Below are 24,365 nucleotides of genomic sequence, written 5' to 3'. Positions count from 1 at the left end.
TCCATGGGATTTTCCAGGCAAGAGTACTGGAGTGGGGTGCCATTGCCTTCTCTGACCTGGATTACTAGCTTCGCTAAAAGTCATTCCATTTTCAAGTACCCATTAAAAGGTCGTTGGAAGCATTAGGTATTTCCTAGGGAAAAGCAAATATAAAGAGCAAACAGAATACAATAGCCAGAAAAAGAAAAAGAAGGGGGAAGGAACTGCATTAAACCAGGAGAGGAATCTCATTTTCTTCTAATATTGCTTATTGGTGAAAGAGAAAACCTCATTCCTAAGAAATCAATAGAAAATGTGGACATTCTCTGAAAACCAGTTGCTCACCTTCTTGTTGGACTGTGACTCACAAAATTTACCCAATTGAAAATATCCTACCCTCTGGCTAGAATGTGGTATTTACATTGTTATAAATGAACCAAGACTGACCTGTCTATAGTTCTGGTGAAGTATCTTGTGGGCTGTGGCTGGACATGGTTCTTGAGTTTGTCTCATCTATTCTCCTGCAGCATCAGTCAGAGATGAATATTCATGTAATTAGGAAAATTTATCTTGCTTTAAAAATCTTGGCAACAATAAATAAGGAGCTCCTATGCTTAGCAGCATATTATAAAAAAAAATTCTAAAATTGTCAGTTTTCCTGAGAAAGATTTCAGTTTTCTTCAATAAAGTTTCTTAACTTAGATTAAATAGGTTTACCCTGAAATCCTGATGCTTTTCCTAGGTGGCACAGCAGTAAGGAATCTGCTTGCCAACGCAGGAGGCACAAGAGACATGGGTTTGATCCCTGGGCCAGTAATTTCCACCGGAGTAGTAAAAAGCAACTCACTCCAGTGTTCTTGCCTGGAATACTCCATGGACAGAGGAAACTCATGGGCTACAGTTCATAGAGTCAGACATGACTGAGCACACACACATGCCTAACAGCAAATTCCTGATAATGAAAGTACTGTGTTTTGATTACAGGAAAATTAAAATGAAAACAATACAAAAGAAAGTAAATATGTTGCCCTTATTTCACAAGTAATTGGAAAACAGTGTGTGTGTGTTTAGCATGATCATGTGATATTATAGCACATTTAGGCTACTTTTTTTTTTTTTGGTAACATGTTGGCAAAGATTTTTAATCTAATGAAATTACTTCTATTGAAACATGATAGACATAAATATTTATCACCAGTTCTGTCTAAACCTATAAAAATGTTTAATTTTTTATTCCATAACATTCTATTGTGGAATGTTTAAGTTCAATGATAATATTCCATTTTGTTAGCTTTTTATAAGTGTTTTGAAGGCTAATTCGATTTTAACAACTGTCTTAGCCACATTACACAGTTTTTGAAAATATATTCAATTCTAAATGATGTTTCTATAACAGTACTTATAGTATTAATTTTATCTTTATCCCATGTGTTAATTGGAATAGTGTGTGGTGGCACAGTGGCAAAGAATCCATCTGCCGATACAGGAGACACAGGACACTCAGGTTCAATCCCTGGGTCGGGAACTTCCTCCAGACAAGGAAATGGCAACCCTTTCCAGTATTCTTGCCCGGGAAATCCCTGCACAGAGGAGGGTCACCAGTTGTTGCACATGACTAAGTGAAGAGTATGCATTCACGTATTTTGTTTAAAAAGCAAACTTAGAGAAATTGTAACTGTTTATCTATTGATCTATCTATCCCTCCATTTATTCATTCATCCACCCACCCATTCACTCATCTAACTATTCAGCCATCAATGAATCCTTTATCAGTCCTACTCATCTCTATTATGGTCTCCCATATTTTGTAGGCAACTTCTAATTTAAATATGTTATACTCTGAGAATATTAAATTCACTGATATTGAGTATTGTCACCCTGCTTATTTAACTTATATGCAGAGTACATCATGAGAAACGCTGGACTGGAAGAAACACAAACTGGAATCAAGATTGCTGGGAGAAATATCAATAACTTCAGATATGCAGATGACACCACCCTTATGGCAGAAAGTGAAGAGGAACTAAAAAGCCTCTTGATGAAAGTGAAAGAGGGAGTGAAAAAGTTGGCCTAAAGCTCAACATTCAGAAAACGAAGATCCTGGCATCTGACCCCATCACTTCATGCGAAATATATGGGGAAACAGTGGAAATAGTGTCAGACTTTATTTTGGGGGGCTCCAAAATCATTGCAGATGGTGACTGCAGCCATGAAATTAAAAGACGCTTACTCCTTGGAAGCAAAGTTATGACCAACCTAGATAGCATATTCAAAAGCAGAGACATTACTTTGCCAACAAAGGTCCATCTAGTCAAGACTATGGTTTTTCCAGTGGTCAGGTATGGATGTGAGAGTTGGACTGTGAAGAAAGCTGAGTGCCGAATAATTATGCTTTTGAACTGTGGTGTTGGAGAAGACTCTTGAGAGTTCCTTGGACTTCAAGGAGATCCAACCAGTCCATTCTAAAGGAGATCAGTCCTCGCTGTTCTTCGGAAGGACTGATGCTAAAGCTGAAACTCCAATACTTTGGCCACCTCATGCGAAGAGTTGACTCATTGGAAAAGACCCTGATGCTGGGAGGGTTTTGGGGCAGGAGGAGAAGGTGACGACAGAGGATGAGATGGCTGGATGGCATCACTGACTCAATGGACGTGAGTCTGAGTGAACTCCAGGAGTAGGTGATGGACAGGGAGGCCTGGCATACTGCGATTCATGGGGTTGCAAAGAGTTGGACACGACTGAGCGACTGAACTGAACTGAACTTCCAGCATTGTGTCCATAAGTTTGTTTTCTATGCCTGCATCTCCATTGCTTCCCTGCAAATAGATTCATTAGTACATTCTTTCTAGATTTCATATGCTTGTGCTAGTATACAATGTTTGTCTTTCTAGTTTTGACTTAGTTCAGTCTGTATAATGGGCTCTAGGTTCATCCACCTCATTAGGATGAATTCAAATGTTTTCTTTTTATAGCTGAGTACTATTCCATTGTATATATGTACAACAATTTCTGTATCCATTCGTCTGTCAATGGACATCTAGGTTACTTCCATGTCCTACCTTAAAAAACTAGGAATAGAACTACTACATGACCCCACAACCCCACTACTGTACCTATACCTAAGAAAACTATAATCAAAAGAGATACAGTTTTTCAAACTAATTTTATTTATGCTTCAGATATTTTAAGCTTGACTATTCAACTCACTGCTTTTTATGCTTTTTATATCTTCTATAGTGATTTCTACATTTTACCATTATAAAGTATCTATCATAGTTTCTTGAAAAGCTTTTGGCCTACATGCCATTTTGTTAGGTATGTAATACTACTCTACTTCTTATATTTGCATTTACATTTGCTCTTTTCAATTCAGACTACCCTTCAATATTGAGCCTTTTTAATATTATTCTAAGTGGGCTTTTTTGAGACTTTTAAAAGTGGACTTTCTAAATCTGACTTGAATGTTCCTGAAGCTGTAGAATCTACTGCGTTCATGTTAACGGTGAAAATATTTCTTGGATTTTTCCTTTTCTGTTATTTTATACCCACATACATCTTTGTATTTTCTCTTTTGTTACTTGTTCATGCTGGAGAAGGGAAATGGCTACCCACTCCAGCATTCTCGCCTGGAGAATTCCATGGACAGAGGAACCTGGTAGTCTAGAGTCCATGGGGTCACAAAGAGTCAGACCCAACTGAGCAACTAGTACTTTCACTTTTAATGATGGTAGAACTTTTAAAATCTGACCAAGTTCCTCAGTCACTTGAGAAGCAACTTTACTACTTTGTACATTATTTTTTAAGTTATATTTAATGTTTCTTCTTTGGTATTATAAAAATAAGGGCCTCCCTGGTGGCCTAGTGAAAAGAATCCACCTGCCAGTGCAAGAGACACAAGTTTGATCCCTGGAATAAGAAGATCCCATGGAGAAGGAAACGGCAACCCACTCCAGTATTCTTGCCTGGAATTCCATGGACAGAGGAGCCTGGCAGGCTACAGTCCATATGGTCACAGAGAGTCGGACACAACTAATGAGCAACTGCAAAAGTGTCAATAATTATAAAAATTCAGAATTTTATTCCCAGTCAATGAAAAAGCTACAAATAACCATTCCTTTCATTCTGGTATTTAAGTACCAAGAATGCTATCTTATTTGTTTTATAGTTCATAATCATTTTGTAATGATTCATAAATATTCATCTATACATTCTTCTGATGAATATTTCTACCACAACTTATTTTTCTCCATCTTGAAGTTGCTAAATGATTTAATTTTATTTTCATTGAGATACTTCTGTAAATAAGATACTCAGAAATTACTTGTAACTTTTCCTTTTATCTGAAAGTAATTTGAGGATTTCTGCCTTGGTCAGTCAAAATGCTGCAAATGCTTTGCCACTGAATTTTGGCTTCTATGTGACTAGAAAAGGAAGCTTTCTGTTAAACTAATTCTCTTTCCCTATTGAATAAACTGTTGTGTGTTAGTTGCTCAGTGGTGTTCAGCTCTTTGGTACACCACATACTGTAGCCCGCCAGGCTCTTCAGGCAAGAATACTAGAATGCATTGCCATTTCCCTCTCCAGGAGAACCAAGTTCAATTCCTGGGTTGGGAAGATCGATCCCCTGGAGAAGGAAATGGCAACCCATTTTAGTAATCTATACCATCTGAGCCATCAGGGAAGCCTCCCAAAAATAAATAAATAAATAAACTTTTAAGTAATCCTAAAAACCTGAAAATATGTTCTTGATATTTACAGATCATAATGTTACCAGTCTAAAAATGCCTGTCACTTTTATTAGTTATATCTGGACTTTAGTGATTTTTTTTGTTCTAAAATCTCCATCTGTCCTCAGTTTGAGAAATTAAGATGTGTATTTGATTATTATTTTTTATTCCTTTACTCGTTTTGCTTTTCCTGGATCTCCAAGTATTTCTGCATGAAATCTCTTAGAAATTTCCTGTACTTCATACCTTGTTGCTTATAACATCAGTTTTATTGTTTTTGTATTGTGACTTTGTGTTTTGAGGTAATACTGAAATTTAATATTCTAAATCACTCACTGAGTTTTCAGAAATGTCCATTCTTTCATTTTATTTCCTGTATTCACTTATTTCCAAATCAGGAAACTAACACAATTCCTTTTGTTATTGACACGAAAATTAGTACAGAGCCAAAGAAAATGTGTATATATATCTATATCTATGTAGATAGATATATAATTGTATATGATACAAATATATGATATATATATGTATATATAAATAAAAATATATTTTAATATATTACATTATTACACACTATTATATTTTTACTTTTTACACATAAGTATGTTGTAATATAAGGTATACATATTATATAATGTGTACATATGATGTGTAAGTGATATATATGATGTACATATAAGTGTGTATAATCTCTTTATACATAATATATGCACATCATTTTTAGTATTTTTTAAAAATATTCATCCATTTTAGGAAATAAAACTCAGAGAAGTAAAAGAAAAGTTTCAGACAGATTCCCAAATTTAACTTTGTGCCTTTATGGTAGTGACTAGACAACTTGCTTCACAACTTTCCAGCCTTAGTAAGAAAGAGCTCATTAAACCCAAATCTAAATTTAAATTTCTTATCACAGTGTGTGGAAGAAAACAGAATAAAGATGGCTCTATTTTCTTCTTCATAACAACTTAATACAGAAAATTGTACATGATATGTGTAATACCCATCAGGCAATTGAATTCTTTCTACCAAATCCCATGCATGAATTTAGATTCTATTTGCCCTTAAGTTTATCTTTTAATAATTAGGTAATTCTGTTTGCTGTTCTGTTGTTAATTTGCCCAGTCATGTCAGACTCTTTGTGACCCCATGGTATGCAGCACAGCAGGCCTCTGCATCCCTCACCATCTCCTGGAGTTTGCCCAAGTTCATGCCCATTGTATCAGTGATGACATCCACCCATTTCATCCTCTGACACTCTCTTATCCTTATGCCCTCAATCTTTTCTAGCATCAAGGTCTTTTCCAATGAGTTGGCTGCTATCATCAGGTGACCAAAATATTGCAACTTCAGCTTCAGCATCAGTTCTTCCAATGAGTATGCAGGGTTGACTTCTTTTAAGATTGATTGGTTTGGTCTCCTTGCTTTCCAAAGGATTCTCAAGAATCTTCTCCAGTACCACATTTCAAAGGCATCAAATTCTTTGGAGTTCTGCCTTCTTTATGATCCAGCTCTCACAACCATATGTGACCACTGGAAAGACCATAGCCTTGAATATACAGACCTTTGTCAGAAAAATGATGTCTTTGCTTTTCAGCATACTGTCTGATTTTGGCATAGCTTCCCTGCCAAGAAGCAATCGTCTTCTGATTTCATGGCTGCAGTCACCATCTGCAGTGATTTCAGCACCCAAGAAGAGGAAATATGTCATTCCTTTGACCTTTTCCCCTTCTATTTGCCATGAAGGGATGGGGCCAGATGCCATGATCTTAGTTTTTTTATGTTTAGTTTTAAGCCAGCTTTTTCATTCTTCACTTTCACACTCTGTTTAGAATGTTTTATTTGTTGTTGTTGTTATCTTTATGGAATACAGTCTGCCAGGCTCCTCTGTCCTTGGGATTTCCCAGGCAAGAATACTGGGGTGGGTTGCTATTTCCTACTCCAGGGGATCTTCTTGACCCAGGTATCAAATCCATTATCTCCTGCATTAGCAAGTAGATTCTTTACAGCTGAGCTACCAGGCCAGTCCCAAGAATGTTTAATGCCTTTTACCAATGTGTGTGTATACAGCGGAAGTGAGAAATAGATTTAAGGGACTAGATCTGATAGACAGAGTGCTGATGAACTATGGAAGGAGATTTGTGACACTGTAGAGCAGACAGGAATCAAGACCATCCTCATGGAAAAGAAATTCAAAAAAGCAACATGGCTGTCTGAGGAGGCCTTACAAATAGCTGTGAAAAGAAGAGAAGCCAAAAGCAAAGGAGAAAATGAAAGATATACCCATTTGAATGCAGAGTTCCAAAGAATAGCAAGGAGAGATAAGAAAGCCTTCCTCACTGATCAATGCAAAGAAGTAGAGAAAAACAAAAGAATGGGAATGACTAGAGATCTCTTCAAGAAAATTAGAGATATCAAGGGAAACATTTCATGCAAAAATGGGCTCAATAAAGGACAGAAGTGGTAGGGACCTAACAGAAGCAGAAGATATTAAGAAGAGGTGGCAAGAATACACAGAAGAACTGTACAAAAAAAGATTTTCACGACCCAGATAATCATGATGGTGTGATCACTCACCTACAGCCAGACATCCTGGAATGAGAAGTCAAGTGGGCCTTAGGAAGCATCATTAAGAACAAAGCTAGTGGAGGTGATAGAATTCCAGTTGAGCTATCTCAAATCCTGAAAGATGATGTTGTGAAAGTGCTGCACTCAGTATGCCAGCAAATTTGGAAAACTCAGCAGTGGCCACAGGACTGGAAAAGGTCAGTTTTCATTCCAATGCCAAAGAAAGGCAATGCCAATGAATGCTCAGACTACCACACAATTGCACTCATCTCATACACTAGTAAAGTAATGCTCAAAATTCTCCAAGCCAGGCTTCAGCAATATGTGAACCGTGAACTTCCAGATGTTCAAGCTGGTTTTAGAAAAGGCAGAGGAACCAGAGATCAAATTGCCAACATCTGCTGGATCATCGAAAAAGCAAAAGAGTTCCAGAAAAACATCTATTTCTGCTTTATTGACTATGCCAAAGCCTTTGACTGTGTGGATCACAATCAACTGTGGAAAATTCTGAAAGAGATGGGAATACCAAACCACCTGACCTGCCTCGTGAGAAACCTGTATGCAGGTGAGGAAGCAACAGTTAGAACTGGACATGGAACAACAGACTGGGTCCATTAGGAAAAGGAGTATGTCAAGGCTATATATTGTCACCCTACTTACTTAACTTATATGCAGAGTACATCATGAGAAACACTGGTCTGGAGGAAGCACAAGCTGGAATCAAGATTGTCAGGAGAAATATCAATAACCTCAGATATGCAGATGACACCACCCTTATGGCAGAAAGTGAAGAAGAACTAAAGAGCCTCTTGATGAAAGTGAAAGAGGAGAGTGAAAAAGTTGGCTTAAAGCTCAATATTCAGAAAACTAAAGTCATGGCATCTGGCCCCATCAATTCATGGCAAATAGATGGGGAAATAGTGACTGACTTTATTTTGTGGGGGGTCTCCAAAATCACTGCAGATGGTGATTGCAGCCATGAAATTAAAAGACACTTACTTTTGGAAGGAAAGTTATGATCAACCTAGACAGCATATTAAAAAGCAGAGACATTACTTTGGCAACAAAAATCCATCTAGTCAAAGCTATGGTTTTTCCAGTAGTCACATATAGATGTGAGAGTTGGACTATAAAGAAAGCCGAACGCTGAAGAATTGATGCTTTTGAACTGTGGTGTTGGAGAGGACTCTTGAGAGCCCCTTGGACTGCAAGGAGATCCAACCAGTCCATTCCAAAGGAGATCAGTCCTGTGTATTCATTGGAAGGACTGATGCTTAAGCTGAAACTCCAATACTTTGGCCACCTGATGGGAAGAGCTGACTCATTTGAAAAGACTCTGATGCTGGGAAAGATTGAGGGCAGAAGGAGAAGGGGATGACAGAGGATGAGATGGTTGGATAGCATCACCAACTCAATGGACACGAGTTTGGGTAAACTCTACAGTTGGTGATGAACAGGGAGGCGTTGCGTGCTGCGATTCATGGGGTCACAAAGAGTTGGACACGACTGAGCAACTAAACCGTACTGAATGCGTGTGCTTATATCTCTTCACTCACTCAACAAATGTCTAAGTGCCTATGACTTGTTGATGTTATGTGTAGTTTTCTTTAAAATATTTCAGTATAACCTGCCATTTAAAATAACATCATGTCGACTTTGGAGGGAGCTTTTCTTACAAGCCATTCATAGAAGAATCAAGATCAGAGCACAAAGCTGTAGACGGGTGTTTCACCTGCTGGCCGGTTTACATATCTCTAGTTGCTGAGAGTTCAGATTACTTCCCCAAAGAAGGTGAATGAACATCTTGGTTTAGGTTAATTTTGCTACAGCCAGAGACTATGGGTGCTAAAACATGTTAAGTGCAATGATATTTTAATGAACCTATTAATTCAAACTGGCATTTACTATCTTGAAATAGATTTCTTATTCATCTTCACCTTCTGAGAGAGGATTTCACTCAACAAATTGTAAATGAAGGAGCTCTTAGAATTAGACATGGGGTAATAGGGATGCCTACTATGGGTTTCATTGATATAGGCTTGGTACAGCCACTCTCACAAAGGTGACCTTAGGCTGAATCTTATCCTGTGGCCCTAGATTGAATCTTATCCTATAGTCTCCCTCCCAAAGACTTCTGATAATTCCCTGAGACCTGTTAGGAGAAGGGAAAAAATAAACATATTTTTCTTAACTTGCTACACATGACCTCTTGTTTCTCTTACTTTCCACATCTATCATTTTTTCAGGCAGATGTAACAAATTACTTGCCAAAAATAGTCAGCAGTGCTGACTTAAAGGGTTCATATTTAGGGTTCAGATACGAGTTGAGATTTCCTTTGTTATCAGCATTCTAGCACTAAAGTTAGTTGAATTGCCAGATAGTTGAATTGGAGACAGTTCCCTGGGGATGAAAATACATGGAAAAAATAAACAGTGTCCCTATTTCAGTGAAAACTGGCCAGGAACACAAAGCAAGGGCCAATACACAAGAGCAAGTTGACTTAAAGGAGGGTTTTCATTAGTAAATGAACTAGAAATCACATTACCTGATTTTACTGTTCTTCCCTCTGTGGATACGGGGGGAAAATCCATTTATTTTAAAGTGTGTATCACAAGCTTACTCGACACTTACTCACTTTGCATTGCTCATACTAAACAGAGTCTCTTTACTCTCAAGTGGAAGGATTTCAGGGAACTTAGTGATTTACAAAAATACATTGTGCTGACATTACAGTGACCCAAATTCTACCCAGTTCTCATAGATTCAAGGCCAAGAAAATCTCACTGGCGTGATTAGAAATGAAAGGAAATTCTTAGGATCACTGAACAGTTTAAGAACTATAGGCCTGCTGTATTGCCATTGCTCTTGCTAGTCATATTTCTATAACTAGGTCAATATGCACTTCTGAAAAATGGAAGCAAGTCAAATGAAATAAAATAATGGCTTTAAGGAAATTGGCTTGTGGTCAACAACAACACACATAATTTTAATGTTAGTACAATAATGAAAATCAATGTTTAAACAAGTTATAGGAAATATTGTCAAGTAATGCCTCTAAAAAAGGAAATCTAGACATAAAATTATGAGATACCCCCCTTGCACGGTAAGTGAGAACCCTGTCAGGGGTCTCAGAGAGGGGTGAGGAGCTTAGAATTTCCTAATAGTCAAGCTCACATAATGAAAATATAGTTCCTGTTTGTATTAGTTACAATGTTTTTGGTTGTAAGTAACAGACAGTCCCTAGAGCTTATGTCATATTCACAAAAGGGAACATGGCATAAAACATGGGGTACCAACCAGGGCTCAGAATGTGGCTAGGGCTCAGGAACAAACTAGAATAGGGAATCGAGGCAGTGGGGAATTCAAAATGTCTCTCTTTCCATCTCTCTTTTTCTCAGTCTCTGCTTTATTCTTTCTGTGGAGCAGACTCTTTCTGTGTCCATAATTTTGAAAATTAGATTGCCAACTTTGATTACCTATGTATTTTTATTCCAGCATTCATTGCCTTTCCTCTTTTTAAAATAGAATAAATTTGATGTCCTAATCTCAGGCCAACTACTCTCTTCTCTTTTGTTTTCTTGCATCTCATAACTTATCAACTGTTCAAGAATTTTACACCTACAGTGATTATCTTCTCTTCCTTCATCAAGTCTTTCTTTATATTGCATGATTTCTAATAGCACACAGTCCTTAATTTCTCCCATATTAAAAATAAAAATAACAGGCAAAAAAATGCAACCATCTCAAACAACAGCAAATATATACACCTTTACTACCCCATTCTCCTGCTTATCTTAGAAGTAAAAATCTTCAAAAGAAATTAGCAATATTTGAAATATTTTCCTCATAGCTCAGTCAGTAAAGAATCTGCTTGTGATGCAGGAGACCCCGGCTTGATTCCTGGGTCAGGAATATCCCCTGGAGAAGGAAATGGCAACCTACGCTGGTGTTCTTGCCTGGAGAATCCCAAGGACAGAGGAGCCTGGCGGGCTACAGTCCATGTGGTGCAAAGAGTCTGACATGACTGAGTGACTGAGCACACAGCATCATTTTCTTTAGAGTTCTCAATAAGACTTTCAATCCCACTATGCTACTGAAAGTGTTGACAAAAACTTCCATTCTTCCAAAAAGCTCTTAATTCTCATTTCATTCCATTTCTCAACAGTATTTCAAAACATTCATCACTTCCTTCTTGAAAACTTTTTACATTTGATTTCCAAAATGTCTCAACTTCCTGGCTCTCCTTTGTCAGATTTCCTTCTTCTGAACCTCAAAAGATGAAGCGCCTTAGCACAGAGCTGTGCCACTTTTATTCCCCAGCTAAAAGCTCTCCACAGGTAATTTCATGGCTTTTGTTATTGTTCAGTCACTAAGTCGTGTCCAACTCTTTGCGGTCCCATGGACTGCAGCCCTCCAGGCTTCCTTGTCTTTCACTATATCCCAGAGTTTGCTCAAATTCATACCCATTGAGTCGGTGATGCTATCTAACCATCTCATTCTCTATCACCCCCTTCTCATTTTGTCTTCAATCTTTTCCAGTATCAGAGTCTTTTCCAGAGCCTCTTCACATCAGGTGGCCAAATTATTGGAGTTTCGGCTTCATGGTTTTAAGGTTTCCCAGATTTCTATTTTTCACTTAACAACCACAAAACTTATATATCCATCTGTATATTTAGAAGTGCACTTATACGTTTATTTGACATTTTAATCATAACATGTTTAAAAGATAATTCTTCTTTTCCCTTCCTGAATCTGCTGATCCTTGTTCATTTCCATTTCAATGAAGAATTATGCTATTCACTGAATTATTTAAGCCATAAAATTATATTCAACCTTTCCTTAACTCCATGCATATGATCCCTTAGCATATCTTATTTGAATGACCTTTAAAATATCTCAAACGTCTGCAATTCTCATCACTTTCTCAGTTAGCTTCTAGTCTTAGAAAACAATATGTTTAACCTGAATCACTTTAGGATCTTGATAACTTGCATGATTTGACTCTTACCCTTTTACAAGTTTATGGGTCAGCAGTGCATGTGAAATATTATTTGAAAATTTTGATTCAGATCAGATAACTCCAAAGTTCAAAACTTTGTAATGATTTCAAATCAAATTTTGAACAAATCCCAAACCCCTTAGCCTGGTCCCAAAGCCTGGCAAGATAGGGTCATCATCCATGTTTGTAAATTAACTTTTTACCATGCTCCTTTGATCACTCATCTCAGTCATGTTGATTTTCCCAAGATACTCTAACATATCAGAATTTCTGCCCCTGGAGTTTTGCAAGTGCTATTTCTTCCAACTGGCAGTTTTTATGATTACTTCCTTTACATTCTTTATGTCTCAATTTAAATAACATCTAGTATGGAAGCTTATCTAAACCAAGTTTCCACAGTATCCTTCTTCTCCTAGTCATCTGCTATCTTATCACTCTCTTTTATTGCCTTCATAGTTCTCATTACATTCTACACTTATTGTGTTTATTCATTTAATTCCTCATTTCCTGGAGCCTCTGAGCTTCCCTGGTGGCTCAGATAGAAAAGAATCTGCCCGCAGTGCAAGAGACACAGGTTCAACGCCTTGGTTGAGAAGATCCCCTGGAGAAGGGAATGGCTACTCACTCCAGTATGCTTGACTGGAGAATTCCATAGTCCATGGGTCACAAAGAGTCAGACACAATCGAGTGACTAACACTTTTTACAAGAGCTTCTCAATCTGACATAAATACTCAGAAATACTGCTTGAAAAATGGGTGGATGGAAAGGAAAAAGATGGAGGAAAGAAAGGAAAGAGAGAAAAGTTTAGTTTGAATATTTTCCATGGTGATATTATTTTCTTTAACTGGAACCTTGAAGACCCAATTCACTTGGAATTTTTAATGTATATAAACTTTATCATCATGCTGGATAGGTGAAAAATTAAGGTGAAAATGATATTTATTGTGATTACTAAAAATTTTAAAGAATTTCTCTTCAATTATTACAAACTGAAGTGTATTTAAGAAATACAGTTCAGTTTGTATCTTCCTTTAATAAATTCACTGTTTCTTGCAAAAAAACAAGTAATTTCACATTGAAAGTGTTTCTGTAGTCAATACATACGTAGATATATGATGCAATGTAATAAAAGTAATTTGAATCATGGGTGGCTCACAGTGGTAAAGAATCTGCCTGCCAATGCAGGAGACACAAAAGACAGAGGTACGATCCCTGGGTCAGGAAGATTCTCTAGAGGAGGAAATGACAACCATATCCAGTATTCTTACCTGGAAAATCCCATGGACAGAGGAGCCTGGTGAGCTACAGTCCATGGGTCACAAAGTGTGGGATGTGACTGAGCACACACACACTTACATTCTTAAATTCTTTCAGTATCTGCAAAACTATCAGACACATAAAACTCCACCTGCAATATAAAGTTGTTGATGGTCTATCTCCTGCTTACCTCTCCTGCTTTAAGTATACATACTTTGCATTTTGTGATAAAATCATGGAAAATTAAGTCCCTTTCTGCCTGCCACTTTCTCACTCCCAACCCTCAAATGCTTCATCAAAGCTTATTTTTACCCCAAACTTGATTCATATATCACTTCTTTTCTATTACTTCTAACATCCACTATCCACTCTCCCTTCCAGCCTAGATATGTTAGGTTCATCTTCCAGTTGGCTCTCAAGGAGTGTTAGCAAAAACACCCTCAGTCAGGGGACTTTCCTTCTCCCCCTCCCTCCCCGTTCTCAGTCCCTCTTTCTCTAGAGTAGAGATTCTTATAAGGTTGTTCAGACTCCAGGACATGGATGTGCGGTCCTTGTCTATTCCAGACAAGCCAGCATCTCTCTCCCAAGAAAATCATCTTCCTTTATCTCACTTTCCAAATGTCCTACTCCATTCATGGGAGATTGCAAATGGTAGCATTGTGACTATGAATAAGGAGGAAAGAGGCACTACTAGAGTCTTAGGATTAAGTCATGTGCTGCTATATGGTTATTAGTGTTGTTTTAGCCAGGATACTTTTTGTGACATTTAGCATGGTATCACTTGCTAATGTTCCTATAAATGTACATCCTTAAGATTTCAGGGAAGTAGAGAAGGAAGTTATGGTTATCAGGGCATGTTTGGGGAATTTCCTAGGTTCTCGACTAATATTATTTAAATCTGTTTACTACACTGTATCAATACTCCCTTGAGGGCCATATTTTTTCTTACATCATTTATAAAAATTTACAAACCATCACTCTAAACTTCTAAGATCTAGCACTGAAACAAGTGCTCAGGAAGTGCTCAATAATGGTGTTTGAAAAAGACATTAATTGAATAAATGACAATATTCTATGAATGTAGAGATTTTTGAATAGTGCAATTATTTCTTGTCTCTTTCTCTTTTTTTTTCTTTTGATGACTTCCTCTTTAACTAGAATCCACTGAGGAAAATTTCCACTTTTAGGCTTCAAAGTTACATTAGAATAAACAGGTACTCTTATAGCAAAGGTAGCCATTAGTACAAGTAAAGTAACATATGTTCTACATTTGCTAACATTTCATAATTTCAAATATGCAAATTATTATTTTAAATGACTCCAAAGTAAAGCTGAATAAATGAAGTATTCAAACATTTTGTAGTTCTAATAATGAGTTGTAGAACTTGCAAGTTATTTATCTTTGTTCATAATTTTAAGTATGATTTTTAAACATGTTTAAAGCAATTGAAGAGAAGTCAATGACAACCCACTCTGGTACTCTTGCCTGGAAAATCCCATGGATGGAGGAGCCTGGTAGGCTACAGTCCATGGGGTCGTGAAGAGTTGGACACAACTGAACGACTTCACTTTCACTTTTCACTTTGATGCATTGGAGAAAGAAATGGCAACCCACTCCAGTATTCTTGCCTGGATAATCCCAGGGACAGGGGAGCCTGGTGGGCTGACATCTATGGAGTCACACAGAGTCGGCCACAACTGATGCGACTTAGCAGCAGAAAAGCAATTGAAAATTGTTTGCAAGTTACATGTCTCTTGCTTGGTTTGGGAGGCATAAGGCTTTTGTTAAAATTTAAAACTAAAGGCAGAATTATTTTGATTGATTTGGATAAATCTCAGCTCTGTCTAATTTTGCCATGTACATGCTGGACTAATGATATAATTTACTTCATAGAATGATTTTAAGAATTAAGTTATATTATTAATTAAAGTTTTTATCATGGGCTTCCTTGATAGCTCAGTTGATAAAGAATATGCCTGCAATGCAGGAGACCCTGGTTTGATTCCTGGGTTGGGAAGATTCTCTGGAAAGTGGATAGTCTACCCACTCCATTATTCTTGGTCTTCCCTGTGGCTCAGCTGGTAAAGAATCTGCCCTCAATGCAGGAGACCTGGGTTTGATCCCTGGGTTGGGAAGATCCCCTGGAGAAGAGAAGTCTAGGTGTGAGGAGAATGGGATAACAGATGATGAGATGGTTGGATGGCATCACCAACTCAATGCACATGAGTTTGAGTAAACTCCATCAGTTGGTGATGGACAGGAAGGCCTGGTGTGCTGCAGTCCATGGGGTCACAAAGAATCAGACATGACTGAGCAACTGAACTGAACTGAACCCTATTCTGGCCTGGAGAATTCCATGGACTATATAGTCCATGGGATAGCAAAGAGTTAGACAAGAAGAAAGTTCTTGTCATAATTTTCTAAATATAGTAAATATTTAGTGTGTGTACTTGTACAATTACTAAACTGGTAAATTAGTAATTTTGTTATTGAGTAGCAGAAGAAGATATTTTTTTTAATTTAAATTATGATGCAAATATAGATTTTGCAATTTTTATTGTAATGATTCAAATACAGTAAATGAATTGAGGCTGAAATGCTTAAGGGAAAAAGTCTCCTCTAACTAGAATCTGAATTCTATCTCTATCTTCTGAAATGCAAATTAAATACAGAAATACTACAGCTCTGAATTTTTCTTTACTGTCTTCCAACATGACCTTTAGAAACACATCTTAATGTTTAAACTCAACAAAGGAATCTAATTCATTCATTTTAAATGAATGAATTTTATGAATAAAACTTAAAATACCTGCCCAATATGTCACTTAAGAGTGATATAAATAAACCCGTGTTGCTTTTATAGAGAATATCTATATGAGATGAGAGTAAAGGAACAATGAAACTTACTGCCAATCCTACCCACTGTCTTCCAATAGCAATGGCTTCTTATAAGCTGAGGTCAGTTAATGAAATGAATTAGAACTGATCACATAAATATGTTAGGTAAGTTGTTTTTTGTTGTTGTTGTTGTTTGCCTTTACCTAGTCTAGCTATGACTGTGTCATTATAAACGGTGTTTGCATAGAGCGTATCCAACTTCCAACCCTTTTGTGTAAAGTATCCCTCTGTAAGTATAGCTCTCCTCTTATGTTTTCCTGCTAAATGACCCTCCTAAAACACCTGTGCTGTGTCTACTTATTTATATTCCATTTGGTAGTAAGAACTCCCTTAAGAATATTCCTGACTTATCTTGTCTATAGTCCTATTGAATTTTTCCTCCAATTTTCTTTGGGTCTTCCTGGTGACTCAGACAATAAAGAATCTGCCTGCAATGCAGGAGACTCTGGTTTGATCCCCAGGTGGGGAAGATCCCATGGAAAAGGGAATGGCAACCCACTCCAATATTCTTGCCTGAAGAATTCCATGGACAGAGGAGCCTGGCGGGCTACAGTCCACGGGGTCGCAAAGAATCGGACATGAATGAGAGACTTTAACTTCCTTTCACTTTGCTGATTTTATCAACTGTCCTCCACAAGAACAATGAATACTTTGAAATAGTCTCTTCTTTTTAATCAATCAAGAATCTAATGTTGACTGGCTCTTTTTATAACCTAAATCTCAACTGTAACTCAAGCTCAAAATCATAGCTGCAAAGTCAAAATGAAAGTGAAAATCGTTTAGTCATGTCTGACTATTTTCAACCCTGTGGACTGCAGCCCGCCAGGCTCCTCTGTCCATGGAATTCTGCAGGTAAGTATACTTGAGTGGTATCCGTTGCCTTCTCCAAGGGATCTTCCCAACCCAGGGACTGAACCCAGTTCTCTCACATTGCAGGTGGATTCTTCACCATCTGAGCCACCAGGGAAGCCACAATAGAAAACATATTGTTGAGTCCTGTTGTACTAACTTTGGATACATAGTAAAGTAATAGTTTCCAATGTTTAATATAAAAGTTTAGAACTTCCACCCTGCTATTCTCAAGAAACATAATAATTTCCTCCCAACCTCAAATCTAAGAACTTTAGGGATATTTGTTTCTTTCAAAGGATCAGTACTAGTGACTTACTGTATTACAGACAAAACAAGTGGAATGCCTGTTAAGTCTATTTAAGAGCCTTGTTTTTCTTGTGTGTGTGTGTGTGAGTCACAGAAATAAAATCAAATTTCCTGCTGAAACTCAGAAATATAGCAGTTGTGGGCCATACCTGCTGTCTCTGCTCAAGATATATATATTCCTCTTAGATGAATTCTTTTCTGTGTGTTTGTTTAATCATAAAATGATGTTCTTGCCACATAGTCTAAGATTACTTTTATTCACATTCACATCTCTAGGAACAGAAAAGACAAAATAGGAAACAAAGAACAAAGTCCCCTCCCTTGAAGGATATGGTAGTAAAATTGCACATCTCAAATTCAACTGCCAATAACTTAGTTCCAAGGGAACTTAGGGAATTTGGGGCTCTCTTCTGTGTGGTCAAGGACCAAGTTAACAATAAATAATATATTTATACTGGAAAAAAGACAATTAGCTATTGGAGGCTGTTTCTGCCATTGTCCCCTTTGTGGCTATCCCAGAGATTCTTTACACCCTTGTTTCAATTATGAATTACACACCCCTTCTGTCATGAGGGACTGCTCATTCGTTCTAGGCAGCCACTCAACCAGAATGAGGTCCAGCATTTCATGGTGATGTCAATTAGAATTGGGGTTGGATTGGTTATTCATGGCCAGCAACTTGGAATCTGAAATACAAGCTGTTTCCAAGTCCCCTCTTCTGCCACCTGGACAGCTAAAGGAGCCTGAGCCTCTTTTTGTACTCTTTGCACAAACTCCATGAAAACACCCGCAATCTCCATCTTGAAGGTAAGTCCATAGTCCAACCACTTTTATCAGTTTCCACTATTATTATCCCAGTCTAAACTAAGACCATCTCTCATCTCAGCAGCTGAAACAGCATTCTAACTGGGCTTGCTGCTTCATTTCTTGTCCCTCTAGAACTATTTATGTGATAACCAGCATTCTCCTAAAATGCAAATCAGATTGCTTCACTTCTAGGGATATTATTCTTAATTGGTCTCCCATAATGTTAGGAAGAAAATGGAAAACTTGCATAAAAGGGTTTCCAAAATCTAACCACTAGCTACTGATCTGATCTCATTCCTAGCTACCATCTCCTCTGCTTACTGTATTCTAGATGAATTTCTCTCTTTCTTGAGGAGTTCTTTCTCTGTTATCATTTTACCTGAGCCCTTCAAATGGCAGCTTCCATTTCATTCATTCAGCTTTCTCTCCAAATGTCACTTTATCAAAGACGAATTTCCTGGCCATCTAACTAATGTATACGCCCATCACTCTCTGTATTTGCCCTGCTTTGTATTTCTTCAGAACACTTAACAACATTGGATTTTTTATTGTTGTGTATTAGTCACTCAGTTGAGTCCAGCTCGTTGTGAACCCATGGACTGTAGTCTGCCAGGCTTCTCTGTCCATGGAATTCTCCAGGCAAGAATACTGGAGTGGGCTGCTGTTCCCTTCTCCAGGGGATTTTCCCTATCCAGGGATCAAACCTGGGTCCTGCATTGCAGGCAAATTCTTTACCATCTGAGCCAAGAGAGAAGCCCTTACACAATGATTATTTCTTAGTCATTGTCAAACTCAATTATTAGAATATAAAGACAAAGAACAAATCAACCACTGTTACCAATGACTAAACTATCTCCCTGTGTGTGTTTGTGTATATGTATGAGTATGTGTGTTTGTGTATACACATAAACATATACAGTGAACCTATATATAGTATTCAGTGTATGCACTATAAGAGTGGGGAATGGCTGGGATGTGTATAACCAGAGGTAACTACACCCAGTTTTCCTAGAGGAAAAACAAATGGGCAAAAAGCTGGCACCACTAATTTATCAATAAAGTTGTTTCTGTCTGACCCATATATGCACACAAAATACCTCCAGAGCGCTACAAATGACTGAATCAGGAGACATTTAAAAATCAGCATTACTTGGTGCCAAGCAAACTATCTGCTTTTGACTCATACTGGTACAGGAAGTAACCCATTGTTCCTTTCCCTTTCCCATTCTTCCCTCTTGGAGTGTGAAGTGTGGGGGATATGTGCGTGTGTGTGTGTGTGTTAGGACTCAGTGGCTTTATTTTTCTTCCCTTCTATTTGTTTTAGGTCAGAACTACACCAGTCATCTTCACAAACTTTAATAACTACACAACACAAAGTCTGGGAAACACAATACATTAAGATCCAGATGACTCATTGAGACTTATACAACTGTGAAAATAGCACAACTTCATCTGCACTAAGTCTGGCCCTTAATAAATGTCTTGTCTTGTCACCAATTCTTTAGGAATTTACAAAGATATTTGTCTTATAGCTAGTGGTTTTATCATGATCTTTTCAGTAACTTCCTAAACAGCTGCAAGAAAGCTACTGCATGATGACAATGTCTTCACCAGTACAATTTTTCATAGTAACTATCAGTGGACAACTCTCTCACAGGATAAAAAAGTAAAAGCACTGTTCCCATTCCAGCATTCAGTACATCTAACACCTTAAAAATAAACTTTTCCCAAATTTTATTAAATGTCATCCCAATGATAACATCAGTATGAGTCCAGTTTCAGACTGTGCATGACTATAAACACGATAGTAGCCATTACACATTTCCTTTGTCCTCTCCTGTAGGCCCAGCTCTTAACACAATATTCACACATAGTAGGAACCCCAAGATTGAAGATACTTCTCTCTTTCCTATTCAGCTGAAAAGAAGAAGAAGAAAGTGTTGATTGCTCAGTTGTGTCTGACTCTTTGTGAACACGTGGACTGTAACCCACCATGCTCCTCTGTCCATGGTATTTTCCCAGCAAGAATACTGGACTGGGGTGCCATTACCTTCTCCAGGCAATTTTCCCAATTATCTATCCGTGGCGCTCAAAAGTGAGAGAATTAAACAGGAGGCTAAAGTGTGGTGCGCCTTCTCACTTCCTCTTCTTGGTGGTATACAGCTTTTCTTCAAGCCAGGGAATGAACTTGGGTCTCCTGCATTGCATGCAGATTCTTTACTGTCTGAGTCACCAGGAAGCTTCCCGCTGCAAAGGGGGCATCTTAAATCTTTCTCCAACCAGAATTTTTGAAGTCATCAAGAACTTATTAAAAATCTGAGGGTAAAACAGGACTAATAATTGTAAGGGCAAAGTGTAGAACTTTGAAAAAAGTGGCTTCCAGAACTTAAGCACTAAGATGTGTTGCTGTGTGTGAGTGGGCCAGAGACAACCAATAAAAATCACACACATTGAAATTAACTGCAGGAGGCTGCATATTCCAGGCCTTGAGGCTGTGTCTACTAATTTCTGAGGATGACTTTGTTATTCCCAGGGGGAGGTGGCATGTTAAATTTGAACAAAAGTCCAAGGATAAGTCTGCCCAATCTTTTACCATTAGGAAAAATAACATGGACAAGTAAAAGCGATAAACATCAGTGTATTTGGTAGAGACTCTTCTGCCCTCAATATTTTTTACTACAGGTTCTTTTAAATACTTTAAAATGCATTCTTTTTCTAGTTTTAATATCTAAAGGTATTGTATTTACTAATTTTACCATTACCAAATCTTCCATGCCTTCCATCTCCAGGCTCCCATCACATTAAGGAGTATCTGTGTTCCCACCCTTCACCCCAGAAGTGAAGGTTAGAGAATAGCAAGGGGTAATAGCTGATCTAAAGGAAACACTTAGCCACTTCCTATGTCACCATTAAATCAACAGGGAACGGTCAGCTTTAACGTCATCTTTGTGCCTTGACCCAGTGACTGACCATTAAGCAGAGGAAGGGCAAAGCCTATCAGTAGCTTAGCAACAGCACATTTTCCTTCCCGCTGGAGCTGAGTAGCTTTTCAGCAACAATTCCGGCGCAATTGACGTCCATCTGGCTGAGCAGTTTCCTTCCTCTACTGAAATCGGAAGATCCTACAATTATATGCTTACCCGTGGTCTAGATGTCAGGGTTTAGACTCATAAGGGAAATCTTAACCAGTTGGATAAATTTCAAGAATAGAGCATGATTCCTGAATTAGAACGCCTATAAAATGCTATTTCATATGTTCACTAGATTTTTTTTTTTCTTCCTTTATGCTTACAGTCTGCTAGCCTTTTTTCTACAAGCTGCCTCATCTTAAATTTTCTGGTTGGAGTGAGGTGAACAGAGCAAAGAGAAGCAATAAAAAGGCATGAATTTAAATCTCACAAAACAGGGTGTTTTGTCCTTCAGAGCAGTGTAAGATAAGCTGAGGGACAGTCTTTTCTACAATGCCACAGATGAAGAAAATTTCAAGGCAATATTTGACGGTAAATGAACTGTCCCAAATGAGTTATCGTCTTCTGTAGACATTATCCTAGAAAAAATGTTTGAAATAACACAAGTTTCAAAGAAGTTTTAAAACAAGTTAAACCGAATATATTGAGCTAATTTTCACTTTGATAAAGGAATACTTTCTGAGAAGCACTAATGTGATTTGGTTTTGGAAAAAATGCTCTATTATGACTGAGTTTTTTTTTCCTTGTGGGCAGTAAAATGCTATTCTCCTAAACCAATGGAAAATATGCTTTTTATTAGATAACAGACTTCAAAAGCAACATAATTTATTATAAGATTGTGTTATTTTAAACATATTCTAAATTTTGGCAAAAATAAACGTGATTTTTTAAATAACTGACAAAAAAGATGAAATTTTTCTGTTGAATGATGATTTTCATGCATACAAATGGAGGTAAATTTGATTAAATTCCTATGCTATAATATTGACAAACTCTTCTAAAGCTTCTAATCTTTGTAGATTCTTATTTTAGGAACTAGACAGTTGCCTCTTTACCTAAAAATAAGATATTTACAATATATAAACATTAGTTAGCTTGCTTGTGAATTACAGTGGTTGTTCAAATGGTGGGATCTTACAAGCAAATTAATGGAGAAATGTTTTATTAGAATAAAATTTGTAGATATTTTGCTCTTATTCCTAGAGAGATGTTTCCTTAGTTTATAATTTTTTTTTTCTCCCACAAAAAGCATACAGAGTGTAGCACACAGATTGTTTAATCTCATTTCCTGCTTCTCTGGTTTCTGTTGAGACCCCGAAGAACAGAAGTTGGAGATGAGGAAAGTGAAACAGGAAATGAGGTAAAAGTTGATCATCACTTCAGTCATCAGGGGCTTCATCCATTGGCACCTTAACAGTGTGTGCCTGTGGGAAGGAAAAGAAAAGGTTTACCCGTGGGCTTCCATCTCCCACTGGTCAAGGATAGAGCCAAAGGGTGTTAACCTCCGTAAACGTATAGCACCCGGACCAGTTTCTCCTCACCCCATCAAAGAAGACAGGCAGAGAAACTAAGAGATTCTTGCTAGGTGCTAAATTCTTAGCACCTAGGTGCTAAAGCAAGATGCTTTCGGGCACACCCCTGTGAAACTGATTGCTACCGTTAGAGCGAAGGTGAGCCTTTATGGTAAACACGAGAGGTGTCCTTAATGAGCTCCATTGAATTAAAAAAATCCTGAGTATCATACACACACAGAAAGTCAAATTCATCCTACAACCCTCGAGGAAGAGACCAGTCTGTCTTAAAGCCCCAACACTGAAGAGTTAGTTGAATACCGTCTGTTTAGAGCTCAGTCACTTTACATTTGTTGAACTGGGGTTGCTACAATGGTCCACTTAGAAATAGCATTGGAAATGAAAACACTAAGCAACAGCCTAGTGAATACCTTGGGTTCAAAATGCAATCCTCCTTTCCCCTATTTGTAGCAATAACCCTAGCTCCTTTTGGTGCTCTTGCTGTATTATCTCCCAATGAGACAAACTCTTCCATATGTCTGTCTGTTCACAGGAATGAAAACACAAAGTGACCAGGTTCTACCTTCTTGATCAGTGGATCCCATTCTGTGTGGGACCTGGACTCTTCAACAGGACAGGTTGGTCTTTCCTATGTGTCAGGGTGGTTAGACTGCAGTTCCCAATTATTCAAATACGAACGCAGGTGGTTTTATGAATGTAGCTCATAGATATAATTCAAATCCATAAATAGTTGATTTTTAGTGAAAGTGTTAATCGCTCAGTCATGTCCAACTGTTTGTGACCCCACAGACTGTAGCACACCAGGCTCCTCTGTCCATGGAATTCTCCAGGCAAGAATACTGGAGTGGCTTGCCATTCTCTTCTCCAAGGAATCTTCCTGACCCAGGGATTGAACCCAGGCAGATTCTTTACAATCGGATCCACCAGGGAGTCCCTAAGAATAGTGGAATGGGTAGCCATGCCCTCCTCCAGGGGATCTTCCTGACTCAGGGATGGAACCCATGTCTCTTACGTCTCCTGCACTGGCAGGCAGGTTCTTGACTACTAGCACCGTCTAAGTAAGAGAGATTACCCAAGAATATCTGCGTACGTCTGTTTCAGTCACTTGAAAGACCTTAAAAGCACAGCTGAGGGGCTTCATGGTGGCTCAGCAGTGAAGAATCTGCCTGCCAGTGGAGCAGACACAGGTTTGATCTGGGAAGATCCTACATGCCACGGGGCAACAAGCCCGTGTGCCACAACTAATAAGCCTGTGCTGTAGAGCCTGAGACTTGCAATTACTGACCTGAGCGCCCTAGAGCTTGTGCCCCGCAAAAGAGAAGCCACTGCAATGAGAAGCCTGTGCGCCACGACTAGAGACTAGCTCTCTCTCTCCACAATGAGAGAAAAGCCCATGCAGCAAAGAAGACCCAGGAGAGCCTAAATAAACAAATACATACAATTATATATATATATATGTATAGATATATAT

This window comes from Bison bison, unplaced genomic scaffold (genome assembly GCF_000754665.1).
Source record: "Bison bison bison isolate TAMUID 2011002044 unplaced genomic scaffold, Bison_UMD1.0 scf7180017864094, whole genome shotgun sequence".
NCBI lineage: Eukaryota > Metazoa > Chordata > Mammalia > Artiodactyla > Bovidae > Bison > Bison bison.
This window is presented reverse-complemented; position numbering follows the sequence as displayed.